Raw genomic sequence first — 13,110 nt, 5'->3', positions numbered from 1 at the left:
CAGATATGGAGGCCCACTCCATGTGGGAGCACTTTAAATGCCTGAGCTCACTACATATCTGTGCACACATCAGGACACCTCAGGACACACTCACTGCACTAAAAGTATCCGCTTTTGAAGCAGTCGTCTTCCCTAGGTGGCTAGAATAGGGAATCTGACTGTGTCTCGGCCAGTCATAATCGTCGAATTGTTCGCAAAATCCTTCTCATGACATCACATTGTTCCGCCAGACTCTGCCTCTAATATTGCAAGATCGCCCCCGTGGCAATTTGGGAAACCCAAGTCGACGCAGTTCCCACGGAAGTGCTTGGCGTTGGCCCCTTGCATCATTTAGTGGGCTCTCGGTGGCAATCAGGTTGTTGGGGTCAGGAGACTGGCCTTCACGGTAATTACCGCATCCGCAGGGTGCAGTGGTTGTTGTCGTCTTGAAGTTAGCTCATTTTGTTTGCATGTGACAGTTTATGTTGGGCCCCATCGCGATCTGGGCCGGTGCAAATGAAGGGTGGGAAGCACCTAAGGAATGTATGTTCGTTGCCATTTTGAGACACAACAGTATATTAAATAAAATAAAACCTTTACCCAGCATGAATTCAAGAGAGTTAGTGAAATAGGTCGCTAATTTTTTGTGCACCATTAATTTGACAGAATGTGCAAGCGCAGCCAACCTATTTGCATCAAGGTTCACAGCATGCTCAGTGGCAAAAGACAGGAGCTACGCAAGTAAAGCTGCGAATGATCCGATAATGTTATTGACTACTGTTCCATCAAAATTTATGGTTCATTTACAAGATCATCACTGTTGCCTTTGTAAACATTCACATCCTTTCCAGCCTAGATGACTTTGAGACGTTGTCGGTCATCAGTTATGACGTCATCATCAAATGATGTCACATGACATCATCATGACTTCATCATCAAATGCAATGTATTCGTCAGCCATCGCACCCACCGGTACTTTACAGCAAGCAGTGTATGAGTCGAGCAATTCCTGAAGCAGTGCAGCAAGACCTCGGACATCAACTTGTTAAGTGTATAGCTAGTGCAGTTGTTAGTAGTGGCACAGAGCATGTTTCGATGACTAATGTGGAGGGTAGTGGTGGAACTGCTATGTGACATTCGTTGTAAAGCAACAAATCATCCGCCGGGAACACCGAATTCTTTCGTTGTGCAGCAAACTCATTGTAGTGTCTTCATTGTAGAGGCATTCACAATGCACATGAAACATAGGAATTCAGCCTGGACATGGTCAGTCTTTCATTGTACAGGTCATTTTGCTGTAGAGGCATTCGTTGCAAAGGCGTTCAACTTTAAACTGCTTCACATAGCTTGTACAAAGTGCTTATTTGTATGTTGTAGGCTGCTGAAACCAACACCACCTTCTGTAGGTTCACGTTACGCAGGAGTATAATCATAACGACTGACACCTGAGCAAGTTGGTATTGTCACGTGTTGGTGACGTTGAAGGACAGAGTAGCAATACTGCGAAAGGCAAAACTAACTTTTATTGGGTGAACCTGTGCCCACAAAAACAGGCTACACTTATAGCACAACGATAGCGGCGAACACGGTCAGCGATCGTCGGAAATCTGATCAGCGGGTCAAGCGCGTCGGCTTTTATACAGCAGTCGTCGAATGTTCCAGACTAATCGTTCAGACCCGCGTGCCTTCCACAAAGTTCTACACCATTCGCGTCACGCGATGAAATCAGATAACACAAGGTTCGGCGACAACAGACAGCCAGATAGAAGCATTGATAACTTTCCAGAAACTTCGGATACATGCAGGCGCTTCCCACGCTGTGCGATTACATTTGTTAGGCGGCGAAACGTGGTCGCCCGATAAAGATAAGTACAGGTGTCAATACCCCCCTCTTAGCATCGTGCCGATGCTACAAATATAAGAGAGCAAAACACAAAAGGAAACTTATTAAACATAAGTAACAAAACAACGAAAAGAAACAAAGTCCAAAGGTCAGTTACGCGAAGCCCCAAAGTTCATTAACGCTGGTAGTACGGCTTGAGTCGCACAACGTGGACTATTTCAGTTCGTGAGCTGTGAATGCGAAATGCCGTCTGGCACGACCTCATAGTCCAGTGCGCCAATACGTCGGATGATCTTGTACGGTCCGAAATAGCGACGCAAAAGCTTCTCGCTCAGTCCTCGTCGGCGTATAGGGGTCCAAACCCAAACATGGTCACCGGGCTGGTACTCGACGAAGCGTCGTCGGAGGTTGTAGTGTCAGCTGTCGGTACGCTGCTGGTTCTTGATCCGTAGGCGGGCGAGTTGTCAGCCTTCTTCGGTGCGCTGGAGAAAGGTCGCGACATCAAGATTCTCTTTGCGGTGACATGCGGCAGCATGGTGTCGAGCGTCGTCGTCGGGTTCCTGCCGTAAACCAGCTTAAATGGGGTGATCTGTGTTGTTTCGTGCACTGCCGTGTTGTAAGCGAATGTTACGTACGGCAGGACCACACCCCACGTCTTGTGTTCGACGTCGACGTACATTGCTAGCATGTCGGCGAGGGTTTTGTTCAGGCGCTCCGTGAGACCATTCGTCTGCGGGTGGTAGGCAGTTGTCCTCCTGTGGCTTGTCTGGCTCTATTGCAGAATCGCTTGGGTGAGCTCTGCTGTAAAAGCCGTTCCTCTGTCGGTGATGAGGACTTCTGGAGCACCATGTCGCAGGAGGATGTTCTCGACGAAAAATTTCGCCACTTCGGCTACACTGCCTTTCGGTAGAGCTTTAGTTTCAGCGAGGCGGGTGAGATAGTCCGTTGCCACAACGATCCACATATTTCCGGAAGTTGATGTCGGAAACGGTCCCAGTAAGTCCATCCCGATCTGCTGAAATCGTCGGCAAGGAGGTTTGATCGGCATAGTAATCCTGCTGGCCTTGTCGGTGGTGTCTTGCGTCGCTGACAGTCTCGGCATGTTTTGACATAACCAGCGACGTCGGCGGTCAGACGCGGCCAGTAATACCTTTCCTGTATCCTCGACAGCGTTCAGGAGAATCTGAGGTGCCCAGCGGTTGGATCGTCATGTAGAGCGTACAGTACTTCTGGATGCAGCGCTGATGGAACAACAAGGTAGCTGGTGCTGACTGGTGAGAAGTTCTTTACGAGCAGGTTGTTTTGTAATGTGAACAAAGACAATCTGCGCTTAAATGCCCTAGGTACTACGTCAGTGTTCCCTTCCAAATGCTCGACGAGGCCTTTTAGCTCCGGGTCTGCTCGCTGCTGTTTAGTGAAATCTTCTGTGCTTATTATTCTGAAGAAGGCGTCGTCATCCTCGCCGTCTTCCGGCGGGGGATCGATGGAGGCGCATGATAGGCAGCCGGCGTCTGAGTGTTTTCGTCCGGACTTGTAGATCACCGTGAGAGTAAAACATCTTTATTAATAATATTTGAATGGCGAGAGCAGTGTGGGAGGAACCCTCAGTCCAGGGTCCCTAAGATGATTCCGGCGATGTTTCGAGCCCGTTGTATCACTGCTCGGAGGACCTTGGGAGCTCCGTCGTGGAGGGCATCGTCCCACAGCTCTTTGTTGCGTAGGGGGTAAAGGAGAGTTGGCAAGGGAGGAAAGAGGTTTGCAGTGCACTCAATCGTGAAGTGGAAGATTGTGGGCGAGCTGCCACAGCCAGGGCAACGATCTGCATAACAGTGTGGGTAGAATTTATTGAGAGAGACAAGATTAGGAAAAGTTGCGGTTTGTAACCGGCGTAATGCCACTGCTTCCTCCCGCGAGAAGGACGGCGGTGGTGCGGCGTGGGTGCGACGAATGCGTGTAAAATGACAGAGTATGTCTTTATAACGGAGCAAGGGATCCCCCCACTCTGAACTAGTCGCCTCACCACGCCGAGTAGCCCGGAGGGAAATTTCTCGGGCAACCGCATGTGCGCGTTCGTTACCCGGCAGCGAGGTATGACCAGGGGTCCAGAGTAAGTGGCTGCGGGGAGGTGTGGTTAGTGTAACGTTATATTCTTTCAGTCTGAGGCTCCACCTCGCCAGCCGTTCTGAAGGGTCCTTTAAGTTAGCTAGCCAACACAATGCATGATGGTCGCTGACGACTTTGAATGGCCTGCAATATAGGTAAGGGCGGAATTTTGCTGTAGCCCAAATAATAGCGAGGCATTCCTTTTCAGTCGTAGAATAATTGCCTTCCGCTTTTGACAGCGACCGGCTAGCATAAGATATCACCCGTTCATGTCCGTCTTTCTTCTGCACTAGGACGGCACCGAGGCCTAGGCTACTGGCGTCAGTATGGATTTCTGTATCGGCGTACTGGTCAAAGTGCGCAAGTAGCGGCGGCGACTGCATGCGTCGTTTTAGTTCTAGAAATGCGTCGGCCTGCGGCGTTTGCCATTTGAACTTGACATCAGATTTGGTTAGATGTGTTAGCAGCTCAGCGATGCGTGAAAAGTCCTTGACAAAGCGCCTGTAGTAGGCACACATGCAAAGGAATCTACGCACTGCCTTCTTGTCGATGGGCTGCAGGAACTTTGCGATGGCAGCTGTTTTCTGCGGGTCGGCGCATACTCCGGATTTGCTGATGACGTGGCCTAGGAACAGAAGCTCGTCGTAAGCGAAGCGGCACATTTCTGGCTTCAGAGTGAGCCCTGATGATTTGATGGCCTCTAGTACTGTTGCAAGCCGCCTATGGTGATCGTCGAAATTTCCGGCGAAGACAACGACGTCATCCAAGTAAACGAGACAGGTCTGCCACTTCAGTCCTGCTAAAACCGTGTCCATCACGCGCTGGAACGTTGCAGGCGCCGAGCACAGTCCAAATGGCATAACCTTGAACTCGTCGAGGCCGTCTGGGGTGATGAAGGCGGTCTTTTCGCGATCTCTTTCGTCGACTTCTATTTGGCAATAGCCAGACTTGAGGTCCATCGACGAGAAGTATTTAGCTTTGCAGAGCCGATCCAATGCGTCGTCTATTTGTGGGAGGGGGTATACGTCCTTCTTCATGATCTTGTTCAGACGACGATAATTGACGCAGAAACGTAGGGTTCTGTCCTTTTTCTTCGCCAGGACAACAGGAGATGATCATCATCATCATCATCAGCCTGGTTACGCCCACTGCAGGGCAAAGGCCTCTCCCATACTTCTCCAACTAGGAGGTGCCCATGGGCTTTTCGACGGCTGGATGATGTCGTCGCGGAGCATTTCGTCGACTTGTTGCCTAATAGCTTCACATTCTCGCGTCGAAACTCGGTAAGGGCTCTGGCGGAGTGGTTGAGCGCACTCTTCGGTTAATATGCGATGCTTTGCAACTGGTATTTGTCGAATCTTCGATGAAGTCGAAAAGCAGTCCTTGTATCATCGGAGAAGACTTCTGAGCTTTTGCTGCTTGCTCATGGGGAGACTTGGACTTACGTCGAAGTCTGGTTCGGGGACTATGGTCGGCGGGGTAGATGCGGCAGAATCTGAGAGGACAAAGGCATTCCTCATTTCCACAATTTCCTCGGTGAACGCGATTGTCGTGCCCTTGCTGATGTCCTTGAACTCTTGGCTGAAGTTGGTTAGCATCACTTCCATTTTTCCTCCGTGGAGTCGAGCGATCCCTCTTGCGAGGCAAATTTCACAGTCTAGCAGTAGAGGTTGGTCACCTTCGGTGACGCCTTGTACATCGGCAGGTGTTTTGGTGCCGACGGAAATGACAATACTGGAGCGAGGCGGGATGCTGACTTGACTTTCGAGCACGCTTAAGGCATGATGACTATGAGAGCTCGCCGGCGGTATCGCTTGATCTTCAGACAGGGTTATCGACTTCGACTTCTGGTCGATCACTGCACCGTGTTGGTTTAGGAAGTCCATGCCGAGAATGACGTCACGTGAACACTGTTGGAGGATAACGAAGGTGGCAGGGTAAGTCCGGTCATGAACGGTAATTCTTGCCGTGCAGATTCCAATCGGCGTAATCAGGTGTCCTTCAGTGGTCCGAATTTGAGGGCCTTTCCATGCAGTCAGCTGGACAGCGATGTGTCCACTCATGGCGGAGTAATCGGCGCCTGTGTCGACTAAGGCATTGATGACTGCGTGGCCGTCGAGAAGCACGTCAAGGTCGGTGGTTCTTTGTCTTGCGTTACAGTTAGGCCTTGGCGTCGGATCACGGCTGTGTCGCATTGACCTGTGGCTGGTATGGGACGCTGTCAGGTCATCTTTCGTCGTCGTATTCTTTGCTTTCACACTTCGTCGGGACGGCGGCGTGTCGGTATGTCATCGAGGTAGTTTCTTCGGAGTCTTCGGTGGTGGCGGGGGATCTTCGTCAGTTCGACGAACAGCAACCGCACCTCCATCGGTTGCTGCTTTTAGTTTTCCGGATATGGGCTCGCTGACCGGCCCCGGGCTGGGCCAGTGTATGGTCGGTGCTGCGGCGACAGGTAGCGGCCTGGTGATGGCAAATGCAACGGTCGTCGAGAGTTCCACTGAGTAGCGGCGAGGTAGTTGGCGATGTCACGTGGGCGTTCCCCAAGCTGTGGACGCGGCGCGTTGACGGCGAACCCTCTCAGTCCCAAGTCGCGGTATGGGCATCGGCGGTACACATGGCCGGCTTCTCCGCAGTGATAGCAGAGCGGGCGGTGCTCGGGGGCTCGCCAAATGTCCGTTTTTCTTGTGTAGGTGCGCTGGGTGGGCGTGCTGGAGGTGGCGGCAGCAGCGGACGACGGAATTGCGGCGTTACAGGGCCCCTTGCGCGGTCGCGGAGGGGGGCCTTGGCAACATGCGATGGCGGCGTAGGTCATTGCTTCTGGCTGGGGCTGCGGTAATTGAGGTTGCACCTCAGGAACCCCAAGCGATCGCTGAACTTCATCTTTCACGATGTCAGCGATCGAAGCTACTTGAGGCTGCAATGAAGACAGGACCTTGCACAGTTCTTCGCGCACAATGGCCCTGATGGTCTCTTGAAGGTCGTCCGAACCCAGTCCTTGGATGCTGTACTGCGGCGTGAGCCCCTGGCGGTTATATTGCCGGGTGCGCATCTCCAGAGTTTTCTCGATCATCGATGCCTCTGCAGAAAACTCAGCCACAGTCTTCGGTAGGTTACGAATAAGTCTGGCGAAAAGTTCTTGCTTGACGCCCCGCATCAGGAAGCGGACTTTTTTCTTCTCTGACATTTCCGGGTCAGCGTGCCAGAAAAGACGGGCCATCTCCTCCATGAAAATCGCGATCGTCTCATTTGGCAGCTGCGCTCTGGTTTCTAGTAGAGCTTGGGCTCGCTCTTTTCGCACCACGCTTGTAAATGTTTGCAAGAAGCCGCTTCGAAACAGGTCCCACGTCGTTAAGGTGGCTTCTCGATTCTCAAACCACGTCCTGGCAGCGTCTTCCAATGCGAAGAAGACATGTCGCAGTTTGTCGTCGCTGTTCCAGCTGTTAAATGCGGCGACCCTCTCATACGTCTCGAGCCAGGTTTCTGGGTCCTCGAATGTTGAACCGCGGAACGTCGGAGGTTCCCTGGGCTGCTGCAGCACGATGGGGGATGCTGGGGCTGCCATTGGGGTTGCCTTGGCCACAATCTTGGTCTTCTCAGGTAGAAGTCTGTGCTCCGGGGGCAGCTGTTGAAGACGGCGGCTTGCTCGATGCTCCGGGACTACGTTGGTGTTCACTTTGTGGTCCGGGCTTGGATCACGGCTTGTCGGGGGCGTTCGGTACATGAACGAAAAGCACCTCCACCAGATGTCACGTGGTGGTGACATTGAAGGACACAGTAGCAATACTGTGAAAGACAAAACTAACTTTTATTGGGCGAACCTGTGCGCACAAAAACAGGCTACACTTATAGCACAACGATAGTGGCGAACACGGTCGGCGATCGTCGGAAATCTGATCAGCAGGTCAAGCGCGTCGGCTTTTATACAGCAGTCGTCGAATGTTCCAGACTAATCGTTCAGACCCGCGTGCCTTCCACAAAGTTCTACACCATTCGCGTCACGCGATGAAATCAGATAACACAAGGTTCGGCGACAACAGACAGCCGGATAGAAGCATCGATAACTTTCCAGAAACTTTGGATACATGCAGGCGCGTCCCACGCTGTGCGATTACATTTGTTAGGCGGCGAAACGTGGTCGCCCGATAAAGATAAGTGCGCTAGTCGGTATGAATCCATGGTTGAAAAAGAAAATCCAGCAGGACCCATCTCATGATGAATGTTAATGTGACTTGCGTTAAAGCAATGTAGCAACACACTGTATTGCCACCACAGACGCACAAAGTGGCAGTCTCACTGCCATACGATAGCACAGCATATCTTGTGGCAGTGGCTGCAGCCCACTTAAAACTCCATTGTGTTCCCACTATCCTGGCTGCAGCACTGTTGCAGTGGCTCTCAGTCAAGCGGCCGTGCTCAAAGCGGAGGTGTCCATTGTGCTATCACTTTAATGCATTTAGGGCAACACACACCTTGGCACTTCCATTCTGGAGGCTCTTTTGATGTCGACTCCAGCGAACCATCTTCGATTTCCGCGTTTAAGGAATCGTCCAGTGATGCGTTCTCGAATGCCATCGCCGATACCCTCACACCTGCCGAACACGCCGACCTTCTTGATCTCCTACACAAATTTAGAAGTTCATTTGACGTTTCACAACCTCATCTGGGCCGCACGTCGGAAGTGCAGCACTACATTGACACCAGTTCACATCAGCCGTTACGTCAACAACCGTACCGCGTCTCTGCCGAAGAGCGTCATGTCATTACCACCCAAGTCGAAGATATGCTGTGTTGTGATGTTATTCAACCTTCGCACAGTCCCTGGGCATCTCCTGTCATTCTCGTTCACAAGGACGGGTCTATTCGCTTTTGCGTCGACTACCGTCGATTAAATAAGGTAACGCGCAAAGACGTCTATCCTTTGCCGCGCATCGACGACGCCCTCGACAGTCTTCAAGGAGCAGAATTAATCTCGTCCCTTGACTTGCGTTCAGGGTACTGGCAGGTCCCGATGGCTGCGGCAGATCGCCAGAAAACTGCATTCATTACGCCTGACGGCTTATATGAATTTAAGGTGCTGCCTTTCGGGCTTTGCAACGCCCCTGCCACCTTTGAACGACTCATAGACAACACGCTGTGTGGCCTCAAGTGGTCTATATGTCTGTGTTACCTCGACGGTGTCGTGGTTTTCTCGCCTGATTTCCCTACTCACCTGCTTCGCCTCAGACAAGTTTTGACCTGTCTAACGAATGCTGGCCTTCAACTCAACCTCAAGAAATGCCGCTTCGCCGAGCGAGAGCTTACCATTTTAGGCCACGTTGTGTCCAAGCACGGCGTTCTACCCGATCCTGCAAAACTTCGAGCAGTCGCTGAGTTTCCGAAGCCTCAGACGATCAAAGAACTTCGAAGTTTTGTGGGCCTATGCTCATATTTCCGGCGCTTTGTTCGTAATTTCGCATCGATCATGGCGCCATTGACTCAGCTTCTACACGGTGACGCCACCTTCTCCTGCTGGTCCCCTGCATGTGACTCCGCCTTTGCTACGCTGCGTTGTCTTCTCACCTCCCCACCTATTCTTCGCCATTTCGACCCATCAGCTGCAACTGAAGTACATATAGATGCCTGCGGGGTCGGTCTCGGCGCCGCCTCGCCCAACGAAAGCCCGGCTACCCCGAATATGTAGTTCCATATGCGAGTCGCACGCTGACGAAGCCTGAGGCCAATTACAGCGTGACCGAAAAAGAGTGCTTGGCTTTAGTATGGGCACTTGGCAAGTTCCGACCATACCTGTACGGGCGCCCATTCGACTTGGTCACAGATCACCACGCGCTTTGTTGGCTCGCCAACTTGAAAGATCCCACTGGCCACCTAGCCCGTTGGGCACTACGCATCCAGGAGTACGATATTCGCGTCGTATACCGCATCGGACGCACACACTCCGACGCAGACGCCTTGTCTCGTTCACCTTTACCTCCAGACTCGGCCTCCGGAACAACTTCCACACATTCCGTGTCATCTTTCGACATGGACTCCTTTGCCACCGCACAACGTCGTGACCCGTGGATTGCGTCTCTTTTCGACTATATTTCTGGATCATCGACCCTCCCTGTATCCCGAACCCTCCGACGCCAAGCAGTTCATTTCGCCATTCGTGACCAGCTGCTGCACCGACGCAATTACACTCCTGAAGGTCGTCGGTACCTTCTGGTGGTTCCTCGGAGCTTAAGGTCTCAAATATGTGCCGCTTTCCACAACGATCCGCAGTGTTGCCACGTCGGAGTCTTCAAGACGTACGAACGAATTCGCCGCCGCTACAACTGGCGCGGCATGTACAATTTTGTACACAAGTTTGTTCGGTGCTGTCTTGACTGTCAACGCCGCAAATCGCCGCCTTTACGCCCGTCTGGTGCCTTGCAGCCGCTCCCGGGCCCTGCCACACCCTTCGATCGCGTCAGCATCGACCTATACGGCCGCTTCCTATGACGCCACATGGCAATCAGTGGATCTAAGTTGCTGTTGACCATTTGACACGCTACGCCGAAACTGCTGCTTTACCAAGTGCTACAGCGCGGGATGTAGCCTCTTTCGTCCTACATCGCTTCGTGCTTCCACACGGCACACCTCGAGAACTTCTCAGCAATCGAGGTCGCGCCTTCCTCTCAGAAGTCGTCGAAAGTTTGCTTTCCGAATGCCATATTATTCATCGGACAAGCACGGCATACCATCCACAGACTGACGGGCTCACAGAGCGATTTAACCGCACACTTGGTGATATGCTCTCTATGTACGTGGCATCTGATCATGGTAACTGGGACCGCATCCTTCCATTCATCACGTTCGCGTACAACACCGCGATCCAGGACACTACGGGATTTTCACCTTTCTTCCTCCTGTATGGCCGCGAGCCTACACCTACCATCGACACGCTCCTTCCATATTGTCCTGACGCCTCCGAGTGCCTACCTGTGTCTGACGTCGCCCTACAAGCCGCAGAATGCCGCCAGCTAGCGCGCTCTTTTACGGCAGAGCAACAGCAGCGCCAGAAAGAAAACCGCATCGACACGCTTCCAAACACCACCTACGTTCCAGGCGTTCTTGTGTGGTTGTCGGTCCCTTTCCAAACACCGGGGCTTTCCTCGAAACTTGTCCCAAAATTCGAAGGGCCTTACCGAGCCTTGGAGCAAACATCCCCGGTGAATTTTCTTACTGAGCCCCTGTCACCACCTGAACACTTGCGCCGGCGTGGACGTGACATTGTCCACGTCTCGCGTCTCAAGCCCTACCAGGACCCTCTGCCTCCCGATTCTTAAGGCGCCAGGATGGCTCTTTTTGTCCGGGGGGAGATTGTGAAGAAGAAGATGCGCCTCGCGGCACAGCTGCATCGCCAACATGCGGCTCGGTTTCGGCTCGCGCTGTTGATTGCTGGCGTCCTTTTTGGACAGTGCTTCGGGCTGCCTCGCCGTTCCCGGTCGCTGTGCCTTTGCATTAGGAGCCGCCAATAAACCTCTTCTCAAAAGGTTGGTGATATTCCGCACATTTCTCTATCACCTGATTGATAGTGTGAGTATGGTCTATTGTTGAGTAGCCACTACGGAATCCTGCCTGGTCCTTTGGTTGACAGAAGTCTAAGATGTACCTAATTCTATTTGCGATTACCTTAGCAAATACTTTGTAGGCAACAGACAGTAAGCTGATCGGTCTATAATTTTTCGAGTCTTTGGCGTCCCCTTTCTTATGGATTAGAATTATGTTAGCGTTCTTCCAAGATTCCGGTATGCTGGAGGTCATGAGGCATAGCGTATACAGGGCACCAGTTTTTCTAGAACAATCTGCCTGCCATCCTTCAACAAATCTGCTGTTACCTGATCCTCCCCAGCTGCCTTCCCCCTTTGCATAGCTCCCAAGGCTTTCTTTACTTCTTCTGGCGTTACTTGTGGGATTTCAAATTCCTATAGACTATTCTGTCTTCCATTATCGTCGTGGGTGCCACTGGTACTGTATAAATCTCTATAGAACTCCTCAGCCACTTGAACTATCTCATCCATATTAGTAATTATATTACCGGCTTTGTCTCTTAACGCATACATCTGATTCTTGTCTATTGCTAGTTTCTTATTCACTGGTTTTAGGCTTCCTCCGTTCCCGAGAGCATGTTCAATTCTATCCGTACTATACTTCCTTATGCCAGCTGTCTTACGCTTGTTGATTAACTTGGAAAGTTCTCCCAGTTCTATTCTAGCTGTAGGGTTAGAGGCTTTCATACATTGGCGTTTCTTGATCAGATCTTTCGTCTCCTGCGATAGCTTACTGGTATCCTGTCTAACGGAGTTACCACCGACTTCTATTGCACACTCCTTAATGATGTCCATAAGATTGTTGTTCATTGCTTCAACACTAAGGTCCTCTTCCTGAGTTAAAGCCGAATACATGTTCTTTAGCTTCATCCGGAATTCTTCTATTTTCCCTCTTACCGCTAACTCATTCATCGGCTTCTTATGTACCAATTTCTTCCGTTCCCTCCTCAGGTCTAGGCAAATTCGAGTTCTTACCATCCTATGGTCACTGCAGTGCACCTTGCCAAGCACGTCCACATCTTGTGTGATGCCAGGGTTAGCGCAGAGTGTAAAGTCTATTTCATTTCTAGTCTCGCCATTCGGGCTCCTCCGCGTCCACTTTCGGCTATCCCGCTTGCAAAAGAAGGTATTCAATATCCTCACATTATTCTTTTAAACTTGGTGCTGGGCTAGTTGGTGATGCGTTCTTTAAAACTGATGGTAGCGCTAAAAAGGACAGGCACACGATGAAAAGACAACACGACGACGAAGACACGCTACTGACAACTGGTTTATTTTTTGAAAAAGTTCTATATTTAAGAGAATCACAACACATGCGCAAAACCGAACTGCACCAGCCTTCTTTATCGCAATATTGAAAACATGCACGCGAAGTGAAATGATAAAACACCCAAGCAGGAAGAAGTGAACACATGACCAATTGAAGAAAAGCCATACGTTACGGTTTTTCAAATTTCCCCAGAACTGTGCGCTCAGCCGAGTACAAATTTATTGAAACATCGCTGATGCACAGACCCGCCTTTTTTTGTATGTGGAAAGCTTCCAGCAAAACTCTAGCTTTAGCGCTTGCACTTCTGCCCAGAACCTTTGCTTCTTTGAACCGTAGCACGCACT

The 13,110-nt window shown here is 51.2% G+C and overlaps 1 protein-coding gene across 9 annotated transcripts in view; it reads left to right on the top strand.

Annotated features, from left to right (window-relative positions):
- Rel (nuclear factor NF-kappa-B family member relish) overlaps window positions 1–13,110 on the top strand; it is a 450,112-nt gene that overhangs the window by 340,638 nt on the left and 96,364 nt on the right. The window lies entirely within an intron of this gene.

Source organism: Dermacentor variabilis, unplaced genomic scaffold (genome assembly GCF_050947875.1).
Source record: "Dermacentor variabilis isolate Ectoservices unplaced genomic scaffold, ASM5094787v1 scaffold_23, whole genome shotgun sequence".
Classification (NCBI taxonomy): domain Eukaryota; kingdom Metazoa; phylum Arthropoda; class Arachnida; order Ixodida; family Ixodidae; genus Dermacentor; species Dermacentor variabilis.
Note: the sequence above shows the minus strand (reverse complement) of the source record. Positions and strands in the feature narration are given on the sequence as shown.